Source organism: Microtus pennsylvanicus, chromosome 5 (assembly GCF_037038515.1).
Source record: "Microtus pennsylvanicus isolate mMicPen1 chromosome 5, mMicPen1.hap1, whole genome shotgun sequence".
In the NCBI taxonomy this organism is placed as follows: Eukaryota; Metazoa; Chordata; class Mammalia; order Rodentia; family Cricetidae; genus Microtus; species Microtus pennsylvanicus.
In genome coordinates, this window is record NC_134583.1 from 93,146,140 (window position 1) to 93,160,727 (window position 14,588).

A 14,588-nucleotide genomic window follows, 5' to 3' on the forward strand; every position below is an offset into this window, starting at 1 on the left:
GTTCTCCTGAATTGATGTCAGAGTTCAGAGGTGTCAGGAGTGTCTGCAGAGTACAAAGGGCACTCTAAGTACTTGGCAATAGTAACACCACGACCAGACTAACTAATACACTCCCATTTGACACCTTGAGAAATGGCTCATCTGCCGGGCGGTGGTGGCGCACGCCTTTAATCCCAGCACTCGGGAGGCAGAGGCAGGCGGATCTCTGTGAGTTCGAGACCAGCCTGGTCTACAAGAGCTAAGAGCTAGTTCCAGGACAGGCTCCAAAAAAAAAAAAAAAAGAAATGGCTTATCTGGATGTCCTCTCTGAATTAGTTCATTCTTAGGAAGAGCTTCTCAGCAGAGTCACCCCAGGATAGTGTGGCTGACACTCAGCACAGCATATGCCGTTGTATTGGAAGCTGCTTGTGGTAGTCAATGAAGTTCCTGAGGTAACTAATTATAGAAAGATAAAGATTGTCACTTACAGTTTTGGAGATTCCAGTTCAAGACTGGGTGAAAGCGTTCACTCAGGCATTTGGTGGGCATGCCACACTGCAATGGCGGAGAACATGCGGTGGTTCTATGAAGCAAAGGGGGAAGAAGGGGTCTGAGCCCCCAAATTCTCTTTGAGGCCATATACCACTAATGATCTAAGGATCTTTTACAAGGTTCCAGATCCCAAAGGTCCAGACTGTCCAGATAACCCAAGGACTAAGTCTTTGATGATGTGCTTTTGAGGTATCCAAGCAATACAAGTGCTCAAAATGAAACAAAATGGTTTAGCAGTGATTTTTTATTTTGATTTTTTTTACATGCTTTATATACCAATTGCAGTTTCCCATCCTTCCACATTCCTCCCATTCCTCACTCCCACATTCCCTCTCCCCCAGATCCACTCATCCTTCCTTTCCCAGAAAAAAAAGAGCAAACCTCCTAGGGATATCAACCAAACATGGTATAACAAATTACAATAAGGCTAGGTACAAACCCTCAAGGCTGGACAAGGCAATCCGGTAGGAAGAAAAGGGTCCCAAGAACAGGTAAAACAGTGAGAGACATTCCCACTCCCACTGTCAGGAGTCCCACAAGAGCACCCAGCTATACAACCATAACTTATATGCAGAGGACCTAGCTTAGGGTCCATGATTGCCACTTCAGTCTCTGTGAGCCCCTGAGAACACTGACTAGTTGATTCTGTGGGCAGTGTTCTCCCAGTGCCCTCAATCCCTCTTTCTCCTCCTCTTCTGTGGACTTCCCCCAGATTTGCCTAGTGTTTGGTTGTGAGTCTCTGCACCCACTCCCGTCAGACGTTGTGTGAAGCCTCTCTGAAGACAACTGGGCTAGGCACCAATCCGTGAGTATAGCAGAATGTCCTTAGGAATCATTTCATTGACCTTTTGTTTTTGCCAGTCGTACTTGGATCTATTCTGGGTCTCTGTACTGTCCTGCCTCTGGTCCCTGGCTACCCACACAGCATCAGGCATGGGATTTCTCTTGTATCATGGGCCTCAGTTTAGACCAGTCATGGGCTGGCCACTTCCACAAGTTCTAGCAGTAGTTCTTAGACTGGAGTTGAATAGGCAGAAGGCTTGGTACAAGACTGATGGGAGGGCCCCGTGCCTGGAGGTTCATATTTGAAAATAAAGTATAATTACTATTGTAGTTTGAGTCAGAATGACCTCTATCAGTTCATATGTTCAAATGCTTGATTCTGGTTAGTGGAATTGTATAGGAAGTATTAGAAGGAGTGGCCTTGTTGGAGAAAGTATTTAACTGGGGGTAGGCTTTAAGGTTTCAAGAGGCCACATCAGGCCCAGCGTTTCTCTCTGTGCCTGAAAATTGCAGATTAATGTGAGCTCTCAGCTACTGTGTCAGTGCTATGCCCACCTGCTTGCTGCCATGTTTCCTACCACTATATCATGGCCTAACCCTCTGAAACTGTAAGCAAGCCCCCAACTAAATCATGGTGTCTCCTTTTAACAATAGAACAGTAACTAAGACAAATATATCATTTTCTTTCCTTCCCTCCCTCCAATCCTTTCTCATGTATCCCCCAACCCCTGGCTCTCTCTCAGATTCAGGGCCTCCTTTTCTCAAATTGTTATACACATATAGTATGTATATGTATATACATATATATGTATATATGTTACATAAGACACACATACATATGTCCTTCTCAGTCCTTATAATATTACTTGTACAAATATGATTTCAGGTTTGAGAACTTGGTACTAGATAACCAACTGGCATTCTCTTCCGTGGGGAAGATTATTTCCTCCTGCTCTGAGCACTCCTTAGCTGCTTTATAGTTCTTTGTCTAGGGTTGAGGCCCCATCAGCCTTCTCCCTTCTATGCTAGCATGTTTATTGGTGTGATCCTTGTTCAGGCCTTGTTTAGGCATTTATTATAGCCTCTCATCAAGTATGATCAAACTCTCTCAACCTCTAGGTTTAGACACTGTAGAAGAAGTGGTTCATAGCTCATCAAACATCCTTAAATCCTTAATATCACTTCTCTTAAGCGATATTGAGCCCACCTTCCTGTCAGCTGAGAGCTACTGGTTGTGAGAGGCCGTGGGAAGGTACAGCAGTGACATCTAGTGTTTAACTAGTCAACCCATTGGGTTGGCTGTAAATGGCTGGTCAAGATCAAACCATCAAACCCTCTAATCCCATGCTACCCTGGACAGCTCTGCCCCCCATGATACCCATATAAAGCCTGCCTCCTGTTCAGTTTTTGCTGCTTCTCAACTGAGCAGAGGCCGCCATCTTCTTGTGTCTCTCCCAATAAAACTCTCGTGCTAGGTTTGTTGTGTGGCGTGACTTAGTGGTATTCTTTGGCTCCTGACTGCCAGGATACCTTTCTCTTCAGAGTTGTAACTCCTCTACTGGGGCAACCTTCCCTCTCAGAGCTGTAACACTTCTATTGGGTAAACCTTTCCCCTCAGAAGCTCCAACACTTATTGGTAGCTATGAAAAGAGCTAGTCTGGTACCATCCACCTTTTCTGCTTCTGGATTGACTAGTTTTGGCACATCTCAATGACAGCTTCCATTATTGCTGTCTTCCATTTGCTGAGATGTCCTCCCTAGAACTGGGTAGGTATAGGTGCCATGCTTTAGAATTTCCAAACTATGAGCTAAATAGATTTTTCTCCCTCATAACTAGACTGTGTCATGTATTTTGTTACAATGATGAGCAACTGACTAATATATGCAGTGTCTGCTTTGCAAAGGCCCATATTTCTTGAAATCAAGGGTAATGTCATCTTTACAATATTTACCCAACTTCTGCCATGAAAAAAGCATTTAACACATAAAATAAATGTTCAATACACAGTTATTAAATAAATAAGCGATTGCAGATCACATTTCTAGAATTTGTTCTTCCAACTCACAAAATCTCACATACACATGTGTATATGTATACTAAGATTGGCTTATAGATACCCCATACCACAAGTTTATAAATGTTTGGGAAGACCTTTTGGTTAAAAGCCATATTAAATTTTATTTATTTAATTGACTATGATTTATCAAATTGAATCAAATCGCAAGATTCAAGGTGCAAACAATGGGTTATTTCCTCATTTCTAAGGAAAGGGAGATCCTGGGTTATGAAAGCACAGAAGGAGGTGGCCTTCATTGGGTTCCAGTGAGAGATGCTCTCTGGAATCTTTAGATTTGCTTAATTACATGGTGGATTTTTCTTAATTTTTCTTCGAATGGTTTCCATATGTTTTCGGGTCTCCATGTGAGTAATTGTCAGGACCTGTTTCCCTGGAAAACACAGACACAAGAAGGAATTGAGTGACAGAAAGATGGTCATGCTCAGAGGGATCAGACATTGTGTGACTCTACCTGCTTCTGTACGGGGAAGAGAAACAGAAAGACCCATTTTAAATGACACTCACTGATGGGTGTTACCAGTCCCGAATGCAGACTTGGACAGAAGGACGATAGCAGAAATGATGAGATATAGTATCCCACCTCCAAGCACTCCTGTGATCTGGAAGCAGAATAAACAGAGAGGACATGGAAACAAGTTTGGACACAACGAATTTGATTTTGAACCTGTCTCTATTGCTTTGGGAAGTCCTCCATTATCTCTCAGTCCCATTGGGGAAAATGTCGATCTGAGTCTTTAAGAGGATCCAGTGTGGGTGGAAAAGAAGTAATCATTTTCCCTCTGGATATCAGTGGTCTTCTAAGGAAGAGGAGCAATATTGCTCAGGCAAATACTTTGGTAGTTTGCTCGGGTAGAGAGGTGTGGTCTGGAGTCAATGTGACAGAGACAGTGCTCTGTGTAGAGAGTGAATAGTGTTTGTGCTGTGTACAAGAACACAGAGAAAGGTTGGAGAAATGACTCAGAGGTTAAGAGCACTGGCTGTTCTTCCAGAGATTCTGAGTTCAATTCCTACCAACTACATGGTGGCTCTCAGCTATCTGTAATGAGATCTGGTGCCCTCTTCTGGCCTGCAGGCATACGTGCAGGCAGAACACTGTAAACATAAGGCCCAGATGAAGAGCAGAAGGAGGGAGAACATGAGCAAGAAAGTCAGACCGCGAAGGGTGCGTCCATCCATGGAGATGGTGGGACTGATCTAATGGGAGCTCACCAAGGCCAGCTGGTCTGGGACTGAACGAGCATGTGATTAAACCAGACTCTCTGAATGTGGCTGACAATGAGAGCGGACTGAGAAGCCAATGATAATGACACTGGATTTTGATTCTACTGCATGTACTGGCTTTTTGGGAGCCTAGTCTGTTTGGATGCTCACCTTCCTAGACCTGGATGGAGGGGGGCCTTGGACTTCCCACAGGGTAGGGCACCCTGACTTCTCTTAGGACTAGAGAGCAAGGGGGAGGGGAAGTTGGGGGAGTGGGAGGGAAATGGGAGGATGGGAGGAGGTGGAAATTTTTAATAAATAAATAAAAAGAATAAAAAAATAAAATCTTTATTTTATTTAAAAAGAACACAGAAACAGTGAGATAGAGGAGAAAGGAGGCATGAGCATCTTGGGGGAAGAAGAGGAGGTAGAAAAAGCCTCCTGGGGGAGGGGAGATTTCCAGCTACTGATAAGGTACACATCTTCAGCGACAAATAGTTTTCTGATGTAAACCTCTACTGTTGTTCTGAGCCTCCAGATGAAGCCAGGCTCTGAGTCAATCTGCTTACCTGGGACAGTGGCATTTTGAGGTGGATAGGACGAGGAAGTGAGGCTTCCCTCTGGCTGGTGAAAAAGATCCAATGAAGTCGAAGAGTCCAAGAATAAGAAAGTAAAAATGTAGATTCCAAAAATAAAATGTAGAAATAAAAAATACAAAGTTATAAGTCTAGGAGAATGAGAACAGACTGTCAGCAGCTTTCTCAGCAGATCAAGGCTCAGTCATTCTCGGTGAGCTATTTTCTCGGACACTTGGGAAGCCTCCATCAGCTTAGGTCATTTCATTTTACAACTGGCTGCTTTATTTACAAGGCCAGAGCACCTCCCCGCAAATTGAGAGTAGTGTCCTGGCCATTCCTGATAAACGACAGATGTGAACTGAGTTAACCTTTAGGAGACAGAGTTATGTGACCTCTGGGTTAGACACTGTCTCTGTTATGGAAAACTAGTGCCACCAAAGGGGAGGCACGGGACTCCAGTTTACATCTGGAGGTACCAGGAGACAGTGGACAAATACAATGGTTTAATTGATGAGCTCTGATAATGGAGGTTGTAAAGTATGGCAGTTTCTGAGTTTTAAGTTCTCAGCCTAAGAACCAATTAATTCTAATTTATTAACCTTCTGGTATTACTAGCAGTCCCTTTTCTGACTATTGCTAAAGACATCTGTTTTCTTGCAATTAGTGGTTTTTGCTGTAATCTACTCTAAAACATATTTCATGATAGCTGCCTAGTTACCCACTGACATTAGAACTCACTCCCCTCCTTAGGGTTTCTGTTGACTAACCCATGGGTCAGGGCAAGATTGTAAAAATTCCTTTGTTCAGACCTAATGCTTGGTGCTCTAACTATAAAAGATGGGTTCAGAAACCAGCCGTTGACCACAGCCTAACAAACACCATCTCTGGCTGTGGTCTCAGATAGCTGATAAACTTCTGTGCCCCATGGTGCTTTTTAATTTTTTTATTTTAAGTTTGCTTCTGGTTTTCCTAGGATCTGGTTTCTGGAATAAAGTTTGCTTCTAGTTTATTAGACTTGGTGGTGTTCTCATCTTTGTGCGATCCTCCTGGACCCAACAAAGTGATTCCTAAGTTGAGCTAACTCAGCACAGGGGGGAACCAGGAGGATGTAAGCCTGATACTAGGCAGGTCTGAAGCCAAAGGAAGTACTCTTTAAAGCCACAGGAACCACTGAAGATATCAACAATGCCTTGCTAGATAGGGAACTAGAAGAAAATTAAGAGAGAGCAGATTTCAAAAGCAATAATGAAAGATTTCCAAGCTGTTCATGAGGCATGGATGTCAAGTACTGGACGTCCATTGCTGGACTGGAAATGCACCTGAGCTAGACTCAGTACGTGCTAAAGATCTGCAGGCAACTTGTTACTAGCTCAGGGGAGAGATGAACTAATGGCGGAGGTTAACAAAGCTCTAAGGCAAACTGTTCAGTCATTCCTTCCTGGCCCAAAGTTAACAAAAGGTAAACCGATTACAATGAGTAACAATTGTTCTGTCTTAACACGATTCTGAGTTCTAGGCTACACCATGAAACGTTTAGCTGACTACAAGATAAAAACAAAACAGTAGCATCATTTATTTCTTCTTTGGTTGGCCTGAAAAGCTGGAGTGTCACTTATGTGTCCAAGGCTCATGCCTGGAGGGAGTGAAGATATTCCAAAGAGAGACACTCTATTTAATTATAAATCTCACGTAAAACTGAAAGATGAGCTTGGTGGTGGGGGCCGCAGCTCTTGGATCTCTTTATTTGTTCTTCTCGGTGTAGCCATGTTGAACAAATCTTTCTCTACATTTCAAAGTTTTCCCTTCGATGGCCACCTTGAAGACAGTAGTCGAGCTTAACTTGTTAGGGATAACTGGGTCCAGGCTCATACATTAAAACTCCAATGATGTCACCTGAGAGGCAGTCAAATCTGCACATCTTTAAATATAAAGACCAAAGGCCTAGGCAACTGCTTCTGTTTTCCAGGTGTGTCTGGTATGTATTTTATTAGGCATGTAATGTCTTTTCCATACCCCTCGTCTCAGCAGCTACCAAGATCATCAGCTTGCCTTCCTGCCTTGGTTTCTTTTCTTTCTAATGTCAGTACATTTTTCTCAAGTCTCCAAAGCTCTGTCTGAATCTGTCTTAAAATTATGTGTGTGTCACTGAGACAATGGGGATGTTCTATCGGGAACTCACCAAGGCCAGCTGGACTGGGTCTGAAAAAGCCTGGGATAAAACCGGACTCGCTGAACATAGCGAGAAGTCAAGAACAATGGCACTGGGTTTTGATCTACTGCACGTACTGGCTTTGTGGGAGCCTAGGCTGTTTGGATGTTCACCTTACTAGACCTGGAAGGAGATGGGAGGTCCTTGGACTCCCCACAGGGCAGGGAACCCTGACTGCTCTTCTAGCTGATGAGGGAGGGGGAGTTGATTGGGGGACAGGGAGGGAAATGGGAGGCGGTGGTGGGGAGGAGACAGAAATCCTTAATAAATAAATAAAAAAATTATGTGTGTGTGTCTGGAGAGGATTGGTGTGTGTGGTGTGTGACTATATTTCAGTGTGGCAGGGCAAACTTTAGGAAAGGAGTGGGGAACGGTGACCGTGTCACACAAGAGGGATGGGAATGAGGGAGAGGCTGTGTGGTTGGTTGTGCAGATGGAAGGACTGCAATTATAGGGGACCCAAAGAGTTCAATGACAGGCACAACCTCTAGAGCAAGACCCACCTCCCCTTGAGCAATCAGTGTCTCTCCTTTCCTATACCCCAGTCCATAATGTAGCTCTGTGGACACAGAGAGCTATCCACTCTTCAAAGAAATCATTGTCTCCCATGGGAATCTTACCTCTGCACAGTACCTGAATTTTCATTCAGGTTTTGAAATCAGATGTATGCATTTACTCTTCCTAAAACCAGCAAACTGGGCTGAATCCCTCCCAAGAACAGCCACCCCACCGAGACTTCCCCTTATAAATCAAAAGACTTACAGAAGGCCTCCTGAAGTTGGCACCCACTGATCTCCTGCTTGGTTCTTCTATGTCCTTTAAAGTTTAGAGTAAAGGAAGATTCTTTTAAAGAAGTTGAGCTGAGTAGAAATCAGCCCCTCAGTTGTAGAACACAGAACTAAAAGAGGTAGAAAGTGCTAATGCTACTCAGCCAAGGGAAGCCTTTATATAGTGTCCCAAAGGCAAACCGATCAGCTTGCAGAGTTCCCTGGAGAATTCCTTTTCTTGGCTAATCTCAAGTTTCTTTTTGGCCCTGAGGTTCAGTTGTGTTTTTCTCTAACTGAAGCCTTTAAAGGAAATGACTGAAGTCTAGTTTCACTCTTCCCAGTTTAGATCAGATCTGCTTGCCTCATTGATTTTGCTTACGTGTAAAGTTTTCCGCCTCCCCCAAGTTATCTCAGTGGGTAAAAATAGTCCCAGCTAGGCCTGCCAACTTGAATTTGTTCCCTGGGATCTGCAGGACTGAGGGAGACAACAGACTCTCAAAAACGGTCTTTTGACATTCACACAAGCACCATGGCAAACGCTTCCCTGTTGTGGGAATTCCTTTCTGTCAATAGTTTTTGGGTACCAGCCTTAGGGTGTGGTGGCTTCTGTGTGTGGACATGATCTCACATAAGGGAGAGGACAGGTCTCTCTAGTTCTCTTATGTAGTGGTTGGAGATATGAATGTAGCTTCCAGCATCCCCAGGGCATAGGACCAAGGTGGTTCTCTACCTTATTGTTATTCATGAGTGTTCCCCAACAAATATTTGATATCCCTTTATTTCAGGCTCTTGTGGACTAACTTTCCACCACGTACACACCCCTATGTGTACAAAGTAAATAAATAAAGTGTAGGTGTGCACACACAGAAAATGCATGAATAAACATTATTTTTGGAAAGCTTATTTATTTATTCAATTAATTGATTAACTAATTGTGTGTACAAGCATTTGCCCGACTGTATGTCTGTGCACCATGTGTATGCAGTATTCTTGCAGGCTAGGAGAAGGCATTGGGTCCTCCTGGGACTGGAGTTACAGGCTGTTGTGAGTTGCCATATGGTTGCTGGGAATCAAACCCAAGTCCCCTGGAAGAATAGTAAGTGCTCTTAACCACCAAGCCATCTCTCCAGTCCCAGTTTCTACTTTTGAAGCAAAATTTAGGAACTTTGACTCAGAAGGATAAATTCACAACATTGACAGAAATAAAATCTTTAGAACGCTTGTAATTTTATTGAATAGTGGTAGTTATTACAGCTATTCTGATGAACAAACATATGTACAATAATAAAATAACCATTTAGTCAAGGCCAATAGATATAAGACCAGTGATCTAAATGGCAAGACCGTCCAAACAGCAGGTTAAATACGCAAAAGCCTGCAATATAAATAACAGGAGCCAAATATATATCCATTTTATCCAAACATCTCAGTCTTGGTATACATCTGTGGTAAAGACAAAATTCTCCACTTAAGTACAGGAAGATGGAATGGTATCAACTAAGTCACATATTTAAGTTAAGATGTCAGAAGATGATAGGCAGCAATTCATGGGTTCAGAGAGTCTTGCATTTTTCCCAGGGCTCCAACAGACAAATATTGTAGAATGCACACATAAGTTCTTAAATAGCCACCATATGCATTCACTAGACATTACAAGAGTCAAGTGACTGAATGACTGCCTTTCCCAGTGTCCTCATGACTTTCCATTTCCTGTAGCATAATTAGATGTTATAATACCAAAATGCATAGCTGTGTTTTACAAGAAAATGTATTATGTATCAGCAATTATACTAATAGAAAAATGAGCCCATTTCAATAATGACAAGATACATGTTTATGTCATATGAATCAAGGACAAGAAATCATGCAAAATATACATTATTCCAGGGCCTTTTTCTTGTCTTCCCACTTTGTCCTGCACCATTTGCTTTTCACCTTTAGTCACTGAAACAGAGAAATGAGTATTTGAATTCTATTATTGATTCCTGAGAGTATGCTATACAGGTAAATATTTTAAGTTCGCCTAACCAAAGGTCAGTTTAGTGCTCACATCTAGGTGGTTCAGGATGTCGAGGGCATGTGCTGGCACTCTGCTAGCTGTCTTTTTCTTCTTTTATTCCATCTGGACCCTCAAACCCATGGGATGACTCTACCTAGATTTATGCTCTATTCTCTGGAACACTCTTGCAGATTTTCCTGGAGGAATACCAGATGGTTATCTCCTAGCTAATTCTAAATCCTGTCAAACTAAAACAAAGATTGACCAACCCAGATGAAGTCCTAGTTACTGTTCTGTTGCTGTGAAGAGACACCACAATCAAGGTAGATCGTATAAAAGCAATCATCTACCTGGGGGCTACAGTTTAGGAGGATCAGTCCGTGATCTTCATGGTGGGAAGCAGACAGGCTTCCTGCCCTGTATCTGTAGCTGAGAACTTTACATCCTGATCAGGAGGCAGCAGGCAGGAGAGAGAGAGAGAGAGAGAGAGAGAGAGAGAGAGAGAGAGAGAGAGAGAGAGAGAGAGAGAGAGAGAGACAGAGAGAGACAGAGAGAGACAGAGAGAGACAGAGACAGAGACTGAACTTGGTGTGGGTTTTTGAAACCTGAAAGTTTAGCCTCAGCGACATACTTCCTCCAACAAGGCCACACCTACTCCAGCAAGACCAATAATTTTAGTCATTCTCAATCAATTCTACTACCGGGGACCTAGCATTCAAACATATGAGCCTATAGGGGCATTTTCATTCAAACTGCCATATATAGTCATTGATGATCTTTGATAACAATATTTAAATTCTTGCCTATAGATGCAGAAGTTAAGATGTAGTCATTTCATTTGGAAATTATTTTTCACACTTTTACGAACAAAAACATAGCAGCCTTAGCATTCTGGGAGATTTCTTATTTGAAGCCACTGTACACTCATGATATCGTCAGCATGGGTAGAACTGTTAGGGTGGCTCAAGTCACTTGCCAAGATGGAGCCACTTAAGTCACCAGTGTGAATGACTTGTGTTTGAGCCAGCTCCTTCTGGAAAATGGAGATGGCATATTCTGTGTGTCTCAGGAATCTGATTCTTAAGTCAGTGAGAGTAGCTTGACCATAGCATCCTGTTATTTGCCCACAGCACCCTGGTATCTTAACTCTCACAATACAGTTACTCTTTTTCAAACCTAAAGAGTAGTGTAAAACAAAGCTCTTCTCATTTTCATTATTAAAATAAGAAACATGAAGTGTAGTAAGTTGTTTTCTGTCCCACCTGCCAGCTTCCAAATAACCACATAGAGACTTTTGATGAGTCTTTTTTATGAAATTATAAAAGCTTGACCTTAGCTTAGGCTTGTTCTATTAGCTCTTATAAGTTAACTCACAACTTTTAATCTACATTCTTTTGTGTGGCTCAGTTACCTTTACTCTATCTTGCTCATGCTGCTTCCTCTTCATCTCCTAGCATCTCCACCCTTCTTCTCAGCATCCTCTGTGCCTGGAAATCCTGCACAGGTATTGATTATTCAGTTTTTAATTAAACCAATCAGAGTGACACATCTTCACAGTGTACAAAAAGATTATTCCACAACATTTCCACCTTTTTGTCTAAATAAAAAGGAAAGGTTTCAACTCTAACAATGTAAGGCTATATAAAATAAGAATAATTATTAATCAAGAAATGCATCCATTTTTTGGTAGGTCGTGCTCAATCTCCTTAGCAATCAGGGAAATGCAAATCAAAACAACTTTGAGATATCATCTTACACCTGTCAGAATGGCTAAAGTCAAAAACACCAAGGATAGCCTTTGCTGGAGAGGCTGTGGAGGAAGGGGTACACTCATCCATTGCTGGTGGGAATGCAATCTTGTGCAACCACTGTGGAAGTCAGTGTTTCGGTTTCTCAGGAAATTCGGGATCAACCTACCCCTCGACCCAGCAATACCACTCTTGGGAATTTACCCAAGAGATGCTCTATCATATGTCAAAAGCATTTGTTCAACTATGTTCATAGCAGTATTATTTGTAATAGCCAGAACCTGGAAACAACCTAGATGCCCTTCAATGGAAGAATGGATGAAGAAAGTATGGAATATATACACATTAGAGTACTACGCTGCGGTAAAAAACAATGACTTCTCGAATTTTGCATGCAAATGGATGGAAATAGAAAACACTATCCTGAGTGAGGTATCCCAGACCCAAAAAGATGAACATGGGATGTACTCACTCATAATAGGGGTCACGGAGTCTACAATAGGCGAATCTAAAGAAGCTAAGTAAGAAGGTGAACCCAAGGAAAAACATCCTGGCCGCCTGGCTAGCTTATGCCCCGAAATAACAACACACAAACTGTATTCTTTTAAACATTGCCTGGCCCATTAGTTTTAGCCTCTTAACCCATTTTTAATAATCTATGTAACACCATGAGGTGCTCTTACCAGGAAAGATCTTAACCTGCGTCTGTCTGGAGTGGGAGAACCATGGCGACTCCCGGACTCAGCTTCTTTCTCCCAGCATTCTGTTCTGTTTACTCCACCCATCTATGTTCTTACCTATCAGGGCCAAGGCAGTTTATTTAACCAATGACCTTCCTCCATTATTTCCCCTTTTTTTTGTTTAAACAAAAAGGAAGGAAGGCTTTAACTTTAGCATAGAAAAATTATAAAAAACAAAACAGTTATCAAGCAAGAATTACAGTTACAATATTTATATCTATTTTATCTTTTATCATAACAATGGAAAACTATAACTATAACTATCTATCTATTCTTCAACTCCATCAAAGACTCCAGAAGAATACAATATTACCTAAGCAAACAAAAAGTAAGCAATTTTCAAAACTCTAGAAATGACAGAGACATCTTGCTCCCTGTACAGTCACCCAAAGTTCCTCTGTACTTTTGGGGCATCAATCTTCAGCCTTCAGACCCATAGTATCCAACAGACATTTCCATGAAGCAGGAAAATTCAAAGTCAGCTCAGTCACTATCTGTTGTGTCCTGCAGAATGTCTTGTAGACTCCTTCATGAATCAGGAACCCCGAAAGATCATCTCACCTTTAGGCAAGTTCAGTAGTCCTCTCTCTGCAGGTTCTCTGTGTCCAGTTTATGCAATAGTCCAGGTAAGAGCAGTTTCTTGCCCAAATGGCTATCAAACTCCATAAGGATCCTTTTCGATGCCCATCTTCTTCTTGAAGTAGATTGGTGCTGCCAGGAGCAGACATGTCTCATTGTCATGAAAAACCCTAAGTTATTAAAACAATTAAAATGCCATATTCTGTAGTCTTTGAAAGATATGAAAAATGTCTATCTAAAATATATCTATGCACATCTAGAAAATCTAACTAACATAACTACAAACTTGACTATTATTAATGATTATCCATTAACAACCTATATACATTACATTTTTAAATGAACTACACAATCACAATACCTTAATCAAGATCAGAAACACATATACATATAACAAAATTGACCTTAAATTTAAATCACTAAAGCAAAATCCATATCAATGCAAATTATTCATATCTATATCACATTCCCCTTTAAATGTAAAAGAACATTTATAAACCATATTTGGGAACATAGTTGCAGTTTTTTCTCTCCAAACTGCTTCCTGCTGAATGGGGGCGCTGTTATTTAGGTATTTCAGGGTATAACCTGTCTGCTAGGTTCATCTCAGTCGGCAGTTGAATAAAGTAATTTTTTGAGGGTGTTCACAGCAACCTTTCAGGAGGACGTGGTCTATCATACCACTTTGGGATGGAAGCAATCCACAGACTCTCACCCTCTGTGAAAACAAAATAAGAAACTCCTTTCCAAAGCATCGTGTCCTTAGATCCAAATTTCAAAGTCAAGGCATTTTCAAAATAGCTATGTTGGATTAGTTCAGCAGCATTTATAAACAAATATCTTTTAGCAGCTGTTGCTCTTTCCTCAGCATTCAAATAATTCAAAGAGAGCATAATAGCATATAGTATCAAAATTCTCTGTGTATTTTCTATCTTTGTGCGCTTTATTTTAACCTCTATTTTGTTTATTTTTACTTTTATTTTTTGCTTTTTGAGACAGGTTCTCTGTATCTTTGACCTGGAATAACTCTGTAGACCAGGCTGTCCTTGAACTCTCAGAGATCTGCCTGTCTCTGCCTCACGGGCATTGGGATTAAAGGCATGTGCTACCACACCTTGAAGTCACAGAGGTCAATCTCCCTCTGCCTCCCAAGTGTTGGGATTAAAGGTGTGTACTACCACACCCAACTACTCTCTTTCTTCCCTTTTTTTTGTTTTTTACTTTAAGAACTTTAATGTTTAGCATGCATATATTTTTAACACACTGTAAACCATTTAAACATTTTCTTTGACTTTGAATCTTTCTTTTACTGTATATGTCTCTTTTTTGACCACATGAGTCCTTAATTTAGCAAGCAATATCAGTAGGATTAAAGC

General features: G+C 41.5%; 1 long non-coding RNA gene across 1 annotated transcript; it reads right to left on the reverse strand.

The window, feature by feature from the left end:
- Positions 1-3,467: 3,467 nt before the first annotated feature.
- LOC142850233 (uncharacterized) lies at positions 3,468-8,418 on the reverse strand. The gene is made up of 4 exons (XR_012910665.1): positions 8,142-8,418; positions 5,162-5,216; positions 3,897-3,991; positions 3,468-3,762 (listed from the first exon to the last, which is right to left on the reverse strand). It is a non-coding gene; the product is annotated as an uncharacterized LOC142850233 (long non-coding RNA).
- Between the last annotated feature and the right edge of the window lie 6,170 nt (positions 8,419-14,588).